The sequence below is a fragment of the Poecilia reticulata genome, linkage group LG21 (assembly GCF_000633615.1).
Source record: "Poecilia reticulata strain Guanapo linkage group LG21, Guppy_female_1.0+MT, whole genome shotgun sequence".
Classification (NCBI taxonomy): domain Eukaryota; kingdom Metazoa; phylum Chordata; class Actinopteri; order Cyprinodontiformes; family Poeciliidae; genus Poecilia; species Poecilia reticulata.
The window spans coordinates 5,422,326-5,437,716 of record NC_024351.1 but is presented as its reverse complement, the minus strand read 5'-3'; positions in this window follow the sequence as shown (position 1 = coordinate 5,437,716).

Here is a 15,391-nt window from a genome sequence, read left to right as displayed (position 1 = left end):
CGGCGCCCCCGTAGGGGGCGCGCCCCACAGTTTGGGAACCTCTGACCTAACATACATCTGCTGCCCTCTGGTGGACGCCATGTTTTAAAATGTTTCAGCCACTCAGTTCATTAGGATCATGGCTCAGTGCAGTAGGACAAAACGTTGTTCACACAATAACAATGATCAGGTTCTTGAGCTGCTAAATGTTTTACAGCTGTGATGTTTTTATGCTTATTTGCAGTGTTTGGTTTTTGATCCAAACCAACAATAAAATATTTCACCGTCATTTGGTCTGATTATAGTTATAGTTTATGAGAGAGTAGAGGCTGTTGGGGTCGTTGGAGGCTGCAGCGGATGAAGAATGACGCCTCACTGTGCTGTAGGTCACCGTGTCAAGATCACCAGGAACCTGGAAAATACACAATATTTCAGTTTTATCCAGATAAAGGGCAGAGTTACAGCAATGTATGAATATGCTTCCACGTTTTGAAGCGACTGTTTACTCTCCTGATGTTTTACTGCTGTTTCCATGGTTACAGAATGACAGAATCTTGTCTATGAGAGAAGCTGATTTCATCCACTTGTATCCAGAATTGTATTTTTCCAGTCATGATTACTGACTTGTTGGCATCATGGCTGAGAGTTAGAACCAGTAAACAAAAGGACTTTACTTTAATTCACCTTTTCCTTCCTTAAACGCCTGCATTACTGTAACCAAAGCTCCTATTTATCAACCATTTGCTGCTGCACTTCCATCACTAATGAACCAAACCTGAACTTACTGAACTTCTTCATTTGGAGCACAAAGCGACGCCAAACCCAGAGCACACAATCTACATGTTAACTTTATAACTTATTCATATTAGCTAAATTTCTTCATCTTTTTAATTAACCTCTCAAATTCATACAGGTAAGTTAAACACTTTGTGTTCTGAGAATGTTTTTCACTTATTAATGCTAAAAATAAAAAAATAAAAAGGGTCTTACCAAAACTTCGCCGCAGGTTTTGGGATGTCTGATGGAGGCGTAAGAAACGCCACCGTCTACATCAACCTGAACATGGAAGAAAACAACAGAGACAAATCAATCATTTCTAACTTTAGCATTAATTTATTTAACCCTGGAGTTTCTAAATGTTTACTGAAAAAGGTGCCTTATTGAATATTTTAGTACTTTAACTTGGACCTATAAACATAGTGAGTTTTATTTATAGACAATTACATCTCATCCTAAAGTAAAACTAAATTATTTACTTTAATTTGTAAGTTGTATAAAAGCTTCTCCTACATGCATAAACATGATAAACCAACTTCTAATGAGTTCAGATTTCATAACAGATTTATTTCTCAAAGAGGAAACGTTTTAATATTTTCACTCACAGCGTTTTCATCCCGTCGTGTTTCACTTCCTAAGAAAGGAATTTTAAAAAATCAGCAGATTTAATGGATAGACTGAAAAAAGCTATTTATATAAGTTCAGACAGAGTTCTCACGTTTAGCTCTCCATCTGAGGACAGCCATGGCGATTATCACCATGACGACCAACGCCACACCCACACCAACGTATGGAGTACCTGACAAGAAGGAGGAAGTATAAATAAAAGCTCATGTGGAAATGCTTTTAGAGTCTCTTTTCATTTCTAAAGTTATTTTCAGAAATGGGAAACAGATTAATCATCTTTACAGAGGATTAAATTAGTTTAGAAAAGCATAACTTTTAGGAATTTTGGGGAATTAGAAATCTTGAATATGAAAACAACTCAAAAGCTTCTTTTGAAGGTATAAATTTTAAAAAATAAACCCACAAACAGAGCAAAGCGTCCTTGATAAGATCTAAATGAAAACATGAAGACGTTCTCTTCACGGTTTAATGAGATGCTCACTTCCTGATGTGGTTTTCACTGTGTTTCCGTCTTCAGCTGTTGTTGGTTTTTGTGTCGCTGCTTTTCCACCTAAAGACAAATAAAAGGCATTAAACTCAAACAGTGTAATGTTTTCTGTCTGCTGTGTTACTTTAGTTAGAAAACAACCAAATAACCAGAAACCACATTTGGTCGACGTGAAAACACATCATAACAGTGAATTTTTATTTTAAAAAATCAACTGAATTACTTTTTTCAAGTGTTTTCTCACCTGATGAATGTTGACTGAAGGAAAACAGCTGAACATTTTTACGAGCACCAGAATGAGTCACTCCACACTGAAACATCTGATCCATCGATGATGGATTATCACAGTTAGACTCCAGGTAGATCACAGCAGCAGAGCATTCGTCCTCAGATCGTTTTACTTTACACTTTCCCATTTCTTGATGACTAAAAATCCACTTCACTTTGTGTTTACAGGAGCCATATTTCACAACAGAGCAGCTTAATGTGACCGTTTGGTTCTCCACATGTTTAGTCACTGTAGAGAAAATATTCACAGAATATGTACAATTATACAATATGGCGACGTTTCATTTTATAAAATACGAAAATACTCACTGGTAACAACAGACAGGCCAATCACAGATTGATGAAGCAGACTTTTTGAGCCTTCAGATTTATCTTGCTGACAATCATACTGTCCATCATCCTCAGCTGTGATGTTCTTTATAACTAGAGAACAGTTTGGTGTTAAACTGATTCTGKTTCTGGTTCTGGTTTCCTCCTCAGGTTTTCCAAACGTAACCAGCGCTTCAATCTCTTTGCTGTTGGACCCTACAAAGAGCCACGTTGTCCTGTTACAGTTCTGTTGACCTTCCACCGCTTTCTGACAGGACAACATGGCGTCTTCTCCAGCTCTCTTTAAAACAAACTCAATGTTTGCAATGACGGCTGAAAAGATAAAATAGATCCAGTAGGTTTACATAAAGCCGTGTGCATCAAGATCTGGAAGCATTTCAGTCATTTACTCAACAAACCAGATCGAATGTTTAAAGTTTTAGCTTCAGAGTTGATCTTATTCTCTTACCTGCAACCTGAAGCTCCAGAACCAGAAATAAAAACGTTTTAATCCATCTGAGTTCAGTCATTCTGCTTCTGTTGCTCTCAGCCACAGATCTGAGTCTGAGAACAGAGCAGCTACTTCCTGACACTCACCACTTCCTTACATCCACTCTGAATGGTTTTATGGTTTTATTTTTAGGCAGAAAAATAAAATAGAATGTTAGTTAGATAAAATAGAGGAGCAGATGTATTTAAATATAAATGTACTTGATAAATTTTCAGTATTAATCATTAAAATGTCACTTTAATCAATTAGGATTTAAAGACTGTTTAGATTATTAAATACCAAAAGTATTTCTAAGAAACGGAAAAGCAGGGAAACATTTGAAATTTGTCCATTTTAAATAAAGCAATAATGATGGCATAAATTGTAGCAGGTTGTGTTCAGCAGCGCAAATCAACATCTTTGTCTGTGGTGTGTTTGATGTTTATTTAAAAAAAGAGGAACTGAATGTAAAGACTTTTTGAGTAGACAAATATCAGATGCTGCACAGTTCTTCTTTCCTAAGTTTGGTTTTAATAGAAGCAAAAATAAAAAGTCAAACTTCTGATCAGACGCTCCGGTTCTTATTTAATTTCATTAATCTTGGGCCTCCGTTCTCCTTTTGCAGCCATGAAATTTCTGTAAACTGGAAATGAAGTTATTGATGAAAACATAGAGAAGGAAGATTAACGCTTGAATTCTGCTTTTATTTTGGTGCCGTTTATTATCAAAACCAGGGTTTGTGCTGCTGAAATGCTTTTGACTGATCAGGTTATATGTGACCAATCTAAGACCTCAAATGTCTCATCATACCTACAAAGGGTTGTTTTTTTTATAACTAAACAGGAAGTCTAGGAGGAAGTGAGTAAAAGTGTTGACTAGTGCAGCACTTTTCTTCTTCTGTGTTTATGTTCATTTAAAACACAGAATTTGTTTTATAGATGAAACATAATTAAAAAGAGCAACCAAACATGTCACAAACAATAAAAGGTTATTTCTGAGAAATCAGAGTACTATTCTTATTTAATCTAAAACATTTTGATCAGTAAACAGGAAGCATTTCAAACAGGCGCTGAGCTGGAACACAGGAAGTTGGCGCCTACTAGCTTAGCGCGTCTTAAACCTAAAGCAGGAAATCAAACTGGTTACTCCCATGAATAAGAGCCAGAACAGCAGAATCATTTATAAACATGATGAGTTTTTCCTTGTGTGTAGCTGCACAGTTCTGTGTTAGCAGTGGAAACAGCAATGGACCAAATCAACAGCCCTGAGGTGACCCGCTGCTCACTGTCATGGGTTTGGAAATCTTTTTGTTTTTGTTTACTCAAAGCAGACTGACGGATGTTTCTATCCAGAAGTTTCTGTGATCAGGCCAAACTACTAGAGAAGGTACTCTAATAAAGTTGTCTCCTCACTATATTTTCATAAATACCTAATAAATAAGAGAAACTGCTGATTGCTCTTATTTTCACCTCTGCAGATGTTATTTTATTCGTCTGAAGACATTTTAGGAAAATTATGAAATTATTTCAAAACAAAATCTTGCCAAGAACTTAATATTTCTACTAATAATTCAGATTTTTTTTCTTCTCTTTATTTCAGTGGTTCATAAGAACCATGAATGCCGTGCAGACGCCACTTAGTGGTCATCAGATGTACTGCAGGTAAGCCTCATCCTCAGCACCAGATGAAACTAAAGGGACGTTTTTGCTGAACTGAAGATGGCAGCATTTCATCATCAGACCAAGAAACTTTTTCACATCATAGGAAGAAATCCTTCCTCAGCGCATCTCTAGTGACGTCACACCTTATTTTAGAACCGTCTGGAAATTTTCTTTAGTTTCGAATAGTTTTTATTTTTCTGTTAAATGGTGGAAAAAGTGTTGAAATCATTCATGGTTTCAGTTTTTACTCAAAATATTTGATTCATTTACATTTTTCACATCCAGGCAAAGTTTGAAAATACCTGAAAGTGTCTCAATTTCTCTAAACTCAAGTCGTGGCAAACAACACAGAACAGCTACACTTCATATGTCTTTTTATTTTCTGTGCTTGGATTATGAGTCATATGCTGATAACTTTAAACAATAGCATAAAATTTGCAATTATATACAATTAGAAGCAAAGCAAAGTTTACTAAACATTTTAAACGTACAGTTTTTAATTCATATTATAACAAATATTTATAGAAGCAACATGTAGGAAGAAGGAATAAAATAAATCCACATTCATCTTAATATTTTTGCAAATAATCTATCAAACTCAATATCTATCAAACTGTTGGGCTCTGCAGCCCAACAGTTTGGGACTTGATTTACTGAGGACTTGATTTTCATAAATGGAACTAGATGCAAACCAAAAAGTCTTTTTACATCTTCTTCATCACCGCTCTGCAAATGGAAAACAAACAATTACTTTGAGATAAAACTAAATATATTGTTGACAATGAATGAAGGAAACAAGACGAAATAGTTCGCAGCAAAATAAATGAAGGAAATCCGGAGGTAAACTTAATTTATACCAAATTTAACAAAAACATGCATAAATCATTGAATATCCAGGATTTACTTACTTTATCTTTGTTTCAAAAAAAGGTAATTAATTTTAGTTTATTGAATTGTAAGAAGTAAAATCTGTCAGATCTTTAATATTTACCTTTGATTCTTATCCAGATGTGAACGACCAGAACGGTTCCTGAAAGTGCCACTAAACCCACAGAGAACACAATGATCTTTATTCCTGAAAATAAAACAAAACCAAATATCAGTTTACTTTCATATGTTCATTTTTACATAATCAAACTCTAAATGGAAATCCAAGACAGTCCAGATCAATAAATCCAATAATTTCTGATAGAAAAGTCTGCAGCAAAGATATTAGGTTGAAAATCAAACTAAGATGCAGCATCTTCACAGAAAGCCTTAAAATAAATTCATCTTTAATCACCATGAAATGAAATGGAATATTAGAAACATTCCTCCTGTTATTTTAGTAAATATATCACTTGGGGAGCAGGAATCTCCTGTTTCTAGTGTCTCCAGCCTAGAAAAGCTCGATCCTACCAATGTCCCTCCAGAAACTCTTCTTTTGTCCTTTTGCAGGTTTTTTTTTTTTTTGCTTCCAACAGATCCATCAACACAAAATCACTTGGATTTGGTTCGATGACCTTATAATAATGTGGGTTATTAAAAACTATTTGCTAAAAATAATAAGAGTCAGGAAACTTTTCTCCCCAAACATTTACTCTATATGTAGAGGGGTGAAAAACAAGTTAATAATAAATAAAACAATAAGTAAGAAAATAGGCACCCCAACATAATTTTTATTTTTGTATCTTTAATTTTTCATTGTACTAAGTTCTTTAATGTCATTTTAGTTAGGCCTATGCAATTCCGCACACAACCGCTAGAGGCGCTGCCGCGTTGGTGGCATAGAGAGGATTGAGCACACAAGAAGAATAAATCTTCCTGTTCGATGCTAAAGGAAGCTCGACGTGTGTGTCTCATCTTTTCTACATCACAGCRWCACACGTTGAGGGAAGATAATCTAATACATTACCCTCAGCCATCCAAGGTTGCAGGGTAACACATACAGCGTGGCTGAAACATTAAATAAACTTAAAACCTTAAGTTTCACAATAACCTGCAACATCGTTCATTACCTTCTTTGGACAAAGAATCTCTCATAGGCAGAACTGATGTGGTTTCTTCAGGTTTTTTTGTTGGGCTGCATGTCGTTTCATCTGCACACAAACGAAGAAAACAAAGAAGTTTTTAGGTTCATGTTTTCACTCAGCAGGAATAAAATGCATGCAAACCCAAACCAGAAATTACATGAGAGTAGATATTGCTAATAATTTGAATGAACCTGAAGCAGCAACTTTTCTCACCTGGTTTATCTYCTGTGGACTGATGGTTGAAGTTGAAGATCTGTTTGGTTTCACTGTTTGTCACTTCACACTTGAACTCACAGCTCTGTGTGTAGGAATCCTGTATAAAACAAACTGCAGCAGAGCAGCCAGAGCGTCGTGTTGTACAGTTGATCAAATCGATATTCCCAGTAGAACAGACATGCAGCCATTTCACTCTGTATCCACACTGACCACGCGTCTCCACAGAGCAGGTTAATGTCACCACATCTATAACCTGTTTAGTCACTGGTCAAGAAATAAGATATTAGAAGGGAAATTTTACACAAATTATCCAAAATAAGCCACGGAGGCCATTTAGAAAATTAAGACACTCTGGTACAACAGCAGGAATAAAGAAACAGTAGCATAAAAAATGACTTTATATTCATACTCACTGTGGACGACAGACAGAGAAACTCCAGACTGATGAACCTGAATGTGTTCACTGGGTTCAGCTCCAGATTTATATTGTTGGCAATTATAATAACCAGCATCCTCCACTGTGATGCTCCTTATTACCAGAGAACAATTTGCTGCAACACTCAGTCTGTTAGATTTACTCTGATCATTCTTAACCTTTCCCAGTTCAACCAGTTCAACTGAGCTGCTGGTTGTACTGTAGACCCATGTGGTACCATWACAGTTTATCTGACCTTTTATCACATCTTGGCAAGACAAAACCATGTCATCTCCAGATCTCATGAAAACAGATGATCCACCTGCACAGAAAAGGAAGAGAGAAAAATGATGTAAATTTGAACTTTTGAAATTTGCCAGGTCATCACTAGGTTCCTGTGTTTAGTAACATAACATGGATTGTAAATAAAGCATTTGTTCACATGTCCTTAACAGCTACATTTCTTATCAATTTAAATATTTCTATAAATTCTTACCTGTAAACTGAAACCCCAGGATSAGAAATAAATGAATCCATTTTCGTTCAGCCATTTCTCCTCTGTGCCTCGTTGTTCTTGTTCTGACAAACTAAACTGTCAGATACTGACAGCTTTTAGAAGGTCATCTGTACTTCCATGGTAAAAGAGGCGATACTTCCTCATATCGTGTTTTTTTGTTTTGTTTTGTTTTTTAACAGTTAAAATTATTAATCTTAATTAACCATATACATGTTTAACATAATGAAGGAGATCAAAGCAGGTTAAAATGTATTTTAAAGCTTTTAGGTGAACATTGTGTTCAACCACGWAGCACATCTGAGACGGAGGCGTTTTTCTCACAGTCATAAAGAAGAAGTGAACAGATGTGAATGCATGAAATGTCTTTAAGGAACAAAAGTTTGCAAAAGAATCTTTGTAGATTTAGTGCTGGAGTCAAATTCATCTAACAGTTAAAKGAGCAGTAAGTGAAGCTGAGTTTAAAAAGCTGAGAAAGTTTTAATGCAACTTGTTTCTAAGTTTAACTCAGCCATTCATCTGAGGACTGAAGGGGGAAGTGCTCTGGTGAGAAAGAGGGCGGCGGTGGCTGCAGCAGAAGCGGCAGCAGCAGCAGCAGAAGCAGCAGCAGCTGCAGCAGAAGCAGCAGCAGAAGCGGCAGCAGCAGCGGGTGCAGCAGCAGCAGGTGCAGCAGCAGGTGCAGCAGCGGCAGCAGCAGAGCTCTGCTGGTTTTCACAGCAACAATCATCAAAAACCGTTTTTAAACAACAATAAGAAAACTTGATAACTTAAACTTTCACGTTGTTAAAATTAAGAGGGTCTCATGCTGTTCCAGTTCATCYGTTATGAAAATCATCATTTGTGTCATCACAATAAGACTTAAAGACTCAACCCAACATACTGACCTCAGGTCGAGCTCAGGTTTTAAAAAATGATCTGGTTTCTGAATACATTTTGTGTTTTGACACCTCAAATGAGAAGTTTCTCATGGGAAACTTTTAAAAGCTCTGAAGGTTTTACCACAATGATGATGCAATAAGTGGTTTCACACAGTTACAGGCGTACACTGAATAAAGGATGCCATCTTTCTCTCTCTGACATCAAGAGAATAAATGTTTTATTTTTAGTTCTGACAGTAACTTATTTTCTAAATGTCATGGAGGGAGAATGTTTTAAGAATTGTTTTCTTGGTTACTTCTTTAAAATTAATTACAGCACACCTACAATTACTACACCTTTAAAATAAAAAGCATCAACCTGATGAAAACATAAAATGATAATCCTCTGATATTTAATGGTTATAGTTTCAATGTGTAATAATAAAACCAGTCATTTGTTCAGACAACTCAGCCTGGGAAATGACTGGTCAGTTAKTTGAGATGTTCCTCATTTTCTACCGTCGGTCTTCAGAGAAGAAAAGGAAGTCGTTTAGAGAAAGTGGCTAAAAAACAAAAAAAATGTTGACTTGTTACAGTTTTAACCTCTAGTGAGTAATGATGAAYGTAAAAAGTTACATTTTAACTAATCAAATGTATAAGAATTGAAGATTTTTGATGAAAAGGCACATTCAGATTTGTGAGAGTATAAACATTTTAATGTCCATGATAAATGATAACAGATGAAAAAGCATCMAAGTATGAAATATACAGACGTTTTCGACCAGCAAATGATCCATACAGACAGAATGCTGACATTTTACTTTATTTTGATTTCYAACAACAAAATACTTTACACTTTGTTGCTTTAGTGACTTAGAAACCCAAATAGTCACAATAAACATTGTAAATAAAAACAGAATACAGTGTTTAACCACATTCTTTCCATTGATTCTTTATATTTAACTGTTTTCCTGCCCAGTTTGGATTTTTTAAGCATGGCTGACATGAAGGTAAGTTATGATTCACTAACTTGTCGCAGATGAAAGTCACATTATTGTAGGTTTATAGCAGGTAAACAGATCAGTGCCAGGCTAACAGATGGTTACATTAATATCACCCATTCAGCCAACTTATGCCTCTGTGACATCAACCATCTCCCTTTTACTCCATGCCCTGGTCTCATCCAGGCTCCATTACTTCATTGTGYTTCTCTTTGTTTACCACATCRGTCCCTCCATGAAGTTCAGCTGATYAGAGCTCAGCAGACTGGATCACCTCTAAAGATCATCTCTGTGCCCAAGCGACTCATCGCCTCCCCAACCATTTCCACACCGAGATCAAAATCCACCCGTTACCATTCAAAGCGCTAACATGTCCAATCCTGGTCCTACTAAACTCCTTCCTGTTTGCACACCATCTCCGMCTCTSTCCTCTCTACGCCACATGTCCGTCTGTCCACCATGGGACTCTGGYCTTTCAGCTCTGATCCCCAACATCTGGAATAAACCACCACTGGATCCCCAAACGACGACACCTCATCTCTCCTCAATCAGACCAACAAACCCAACTGTCCCTTTAAGAACCAAATCTGACCAAACTGAAGTTTGCATTTCTTCAGATTGGGAAACATCTACAATTCTTACATTCATTTGGTGACATAGAAAAATGGTCAAACGCMCAAAGAAATATATAAATAACATCTTTGATCTAGAAAATGTTTAAGGTAATATAGACAGTTCAGCTGAGCTAATATTGATGTTATAATTGTTAAAGCTAACTACMTATATTWAGGATATTTAGGATTGGGATATTTAAGTTTCAACAACCAACAGCTTTTCATCCATAAGGCTTAAAAATTACACAAGTGAACATTAGCAACTGTATCACCCACAGCAACATTATATACTAAATACAGATAGAAATACAGCAAAAAACGGCCATGCAAGTCCTCCATTTAATGGCAAGCTAAAATAATAAGCTATAATATTTTTAAATTTGTCACTCAGAATCACCAACGTCTGGACATTACAGGTCACTAATTTAATACATTATTTGTTAAAGTCGTATTGCAYCTATTTTCCTGGGGCGGTGATGGTGGAGTACAGGTTGTTGGGGTCAGATGCTGCTGCAGCAGGCGGGCCAGCAGCTGACACCGTGCTGTAGATCACATTGTCTCTTTCACCAACAACCTGAAAAGAGGAAAAGTCAAAGAAGACACCTTACGAACGGATCATTTTAGATTTCAGCATGYAGCAGTTTGCTCTCAGGGTTCATTTTCTCTAACAGCCAGACTTGGGAATGTTGTCAGAATGTCTTCAACTTTTAGACCATTACCTGTTTTGTTGAGTCCTCCATTTAATTTTAGCCATTTTAAGTGTGAAAACTTGGAATGGCTTTTCTAGAGATTAAAATCTTACATGTGTCCATTTTACTGACTAGTCACACTTACATTAAGCCTTACTTGGGCTTCACTGATGGTGGCGTAGTAGACATTATCTTCAGGATCAACCTGCAGAAGGAGGAAGATGTAGTTTTACTTTAATAACCATGTTATCACATTTAGCAGTGTATTTTTAAAAGGTTCAGCTCTAAAAGTCTGTTTTTATGTGTGTTCTCACGTTTTCATGGCTGGTTTCCATGGTGGTGGGAAGAACTGGAGAATTTAGATTCACATCCTACACAAAAAAGATGGGACAGAATAATGAATAATCATTTTAATGTTTTCACAAAGAGGAATTGAGTAATTTGTTATAATAGTGATTATACTCACAGCACAGTCATGCACCTGTCTTCGGTTTCCTGCAAAAACATCAGGCCTGACTTTAACCTCCAGAATTACAATGTATGGTGATTTTTGTTAATATTTAACGTTTTCTCACGTTTAGTTCTCCATCTGATGACAATCCCAGCAACGATCAAGAGTGAGACTAAAACCACAGCAGCAGCAGCAGCAACGTAGGGAGCTCCTGACAACAAACCAGTAAAAAAACTTCCATCTTATATCACCTATTAAGGAATTTATCTAATTTTTACTTTACTTTTATGGGTGAAAACAGAATTAATACAACTCAAACATGGTAAATGTTAGTGCAGGAGCCATGTTTGCATTTTCTGACAGACGCTGACTGAACAGGTCGCCTTAATGTTGAGACATTTGTGTTGATGTGGAAAGAACTTTTGTTCTTGTAACAGGTAATGTTGGTCAGAAGAACCAAGTAGTTTTGACTGTTAGGATATCAGGTCAAGATGGAGTCCAACATTTAATTACCTTTGTCTTTATTTGACATTGAGATGGTTGGATGTATTGTGGTTGTAATTAATTTTGTGGTATCTTTAACTTTATTTGTTGGGATGCATGTCGTTTCACCTGCAGACAAACAAATCAATAAGTTATTAGGGGAAAACATAAACCTAAACATAAACCTAATCATCTAAAAATAGATGATTAAATGTGCCTGATTATTGTTATTCAACCTGAAGCAGCAACTTTTCTCACCTGGTTTATCTTCTGTGGACTGATGGTTGAAGTTGAAGATCTGTTTGGTTTCACCGTCTGTCACTTCACACTTGAACTCACAGCTCTGTGTGTAGGAATCCTGTATAAAACAAACTGCAGCAGAGCAGCCAGAGCGTCGTGTTGTACAGTTGWTCWMWTYRAYATTCYSWKYAGAACAGACATGCAGCCATTTCACTCTGTATCCACACTGACCACGCGTCTCCACAGAGCAGGTTAATGTCACCACATCTGTAACCTGTTTAGTCACTGGTCAAGAAATAAGAAATTAGAAGGGAAATTTTACACAAATTATCCGAAATAAGCCACTGAGGCCATTTGGAAAATTAAGACACTCTGGTACAACAGCAGGAATAAAGAAACAGTGGCATAAAAAATGACTTTATATTCATACTCACTGTGGACGACAGACAGAGAAACTCCAGACTGATGAACCTGAATGTGCTTAATGGTTTCAGCTCCAGATTTATATTGTTGGCAATCATAATAACCAGCATCCTCCACTGTGATGCTCCTTATTACCAGAGAACAATTTGCTGCAACACTCAGTCTGTTAGATTTACTCTGATCATTCTTAACCTTTCCCAGTTTAACCAGTTCTACTGAGCTGCTGGTTGTACTGTAGACCCATGTGGTACCATTACAGTTTATCTGACCTTTTATCACATCTTGGCAAGACAAAACCATGTCATCTCCAGATCTCATTAAAACAGATGATCCAGTTATTGTGCAAACTGTTGACAAAAAGACAGTGAAAAATATATAAATACACAAACTTGAACATTTCAAGATGATTCAATTTAACAGGAAGCTTGCAGACGTTCAATGATAGAAAAATACTGATTTGTGGTAGCATTGTAAATAAAATGTTTGCTTGCTAATATTTAAACAGCCATTTTTCTGAATTATTTAAATATTTCTACATATTCTTACCTGTAAGCTGAAGCCCCAGGATCAGAAATAAATGAACTTTAATCCATTTTAGTTCAGCCATTGCTCGTTTACGCCTCGTCGTTCTTGTTCTGATGAACTGAACCGACACTGGCAGCTTTTTGCCAGTCATCTGTACTTCCGTGATAAAAGAGGTTTTACTTCCTCACATTCTCATTATGTATATTTTTTTGCACTCTGTTACATTTACGTTATTCGCAACTTTAAAAAAGTGGTTAACCTTAATTAACCATCGGTATATTTAACATTGCCAAGATCATCTAAACAGGCTCAAATGCATCTTAAAGCCTTTTGGTGAACTTTGTGTTCAACAACGTAGCACATCTGAGACGGAGGCRTTTCTCACAGACATAAAGCAGAAGTGAACCGAACTGAATGTTTAAAAGATCTTTAAGAAAAAAGCTCAACAGTCAGGCTTTGTAGACTTATTGTAATTACATTAATGTAAAAGTTACAATAGCAGCGAGTAAAGCAGAAAGTTTAAGGTTAAAAAGCTTTAGCACAACTTGTTTCTACTTTTAACTCAGATGTTCACATGAAGGGGAAGTAATTTGGTGAGAATGTGGTTCACAGCAGAGCTCTGCTGGTTTTCAGCACAGCGTCAAAAAAGAAAAAAAGTATGTTAAAACGATGAGAAACTTTATTGTTTTAAGATCAACAGTTTTACATTCTTCACTCATCTGTTATTTTTAATATTCCACAAATTGACAAAAAGCAATTGTGAACATGAGTTCAGCTTAAAATCAACTCATGTTTATTTTAGCTTAGAAAAGAATCACTTTACATCCAGTTAATTAGATTTATTGTTATACTTCTTGCTTCATTATACTAAACTATATTTGTATGGAAATTACCTTTACTGTTATTGATTGCTCTGTTTGCAGCTGCTTTGTTAAAAGGTGAAAGTTAGAATGTATGAAACATGGAAATGTTTTTACAATGGTAAAATTTTATTGACCTTACGCAATCCATCATTTTTCAGAAAAAAATAAAAGTTCAAACAGACCATTTACAAAATGGGATATTCAGCGAGTAACATGTCAGGATACCATGACCTCTACAGGTGACTTTAGTTTGACCTTTTATAAATTTTTGTATGCATGTTTCCAGCTTTTAAATGTTTCAGGAGCTTTTTTTTTCACATCTTCTCCAAGTGGGAGCTTAACTACAAAATTCACAACTGTTTGATACGTGAGTCAACTAATACATTTCCTGCTTTGATCATGATGTTCACATTCTGTCATGTGACCAAGATGACATGCAACCTCTGATCAACAGGATCTCGTCACTGAGAGGAGACAAACAGGAAGTCCTCAGACGGAAGCTGAGCTTAAGAGCATCATCAGCAGATTGTAACTTAGATACAGAGACGCTAGAAGAGCCACAGAGAGGGAAGTGGAYGCATCGCCCACTGATGACGGCTTCGTTGTGAACAGAACCTGATAGAACCAGAAGATGAATGCAGCTCAACTTCTGGCTCACTTAATGAAGGTGAGAGGAACCCAAACACATCAGTTGGTCGGTGTGCAGATGACCTGCATGGATACCCGACCTCACCACCATGAACAGGCGYCATCATCTGGGAGCCTTCATGTCAGAAAAGGGACCGGCCAGCCGCAGTCRATTCACATTGATCAGAAATGATCAATAATGTTGGAGCCGTTAATGACAGCATCATGCATCAGCCACTGCTGTTACCAGACGAGGCTTTGGTGGTGGAGGCGTTACAGTGAGGGCAGGCGGGTCTGATGTAACTGATATTAATGCATATAATCTTATAGAAGGTAAAAAAGTGTAAAATAAACAAATTTATATCTTAAAATTTTACCAAGAATAAATAAACATACATATTAAAAGCATCTCTATGGTTACAAACTGGAGCAAAACAGAACAAGTTTCTGTCCGACCATTTAAAACCAGGTGATTCAGACTATATACTGCCCTCTGGTGTGCAATTAATGTAATTACAAAATAAAATCAATTCTTAATGCAAAGTGCAGTTTGGGATTTTATTGTGGATTTGATGCTGTTGATCCCTGGATTTAGACTGAAACCAAACCAGTTTCCAGTCTTTTCACAGTTCAGAATAATAATCATAATAATCATCATCACTCTGCAACTGAAGAAAAACCCATTTAAGATCAAACTAAAATTATTTTATTGACAGATAATTAAAAGAAACTGGATCAATATGAATGCAGAGTCTTGAAGTTATGCAGATTTATATTATAAACATCCTAAAACTATAAATCCAATTCAAAGCAAATTTAACAACAAGTTAAAACTTTGAGAAA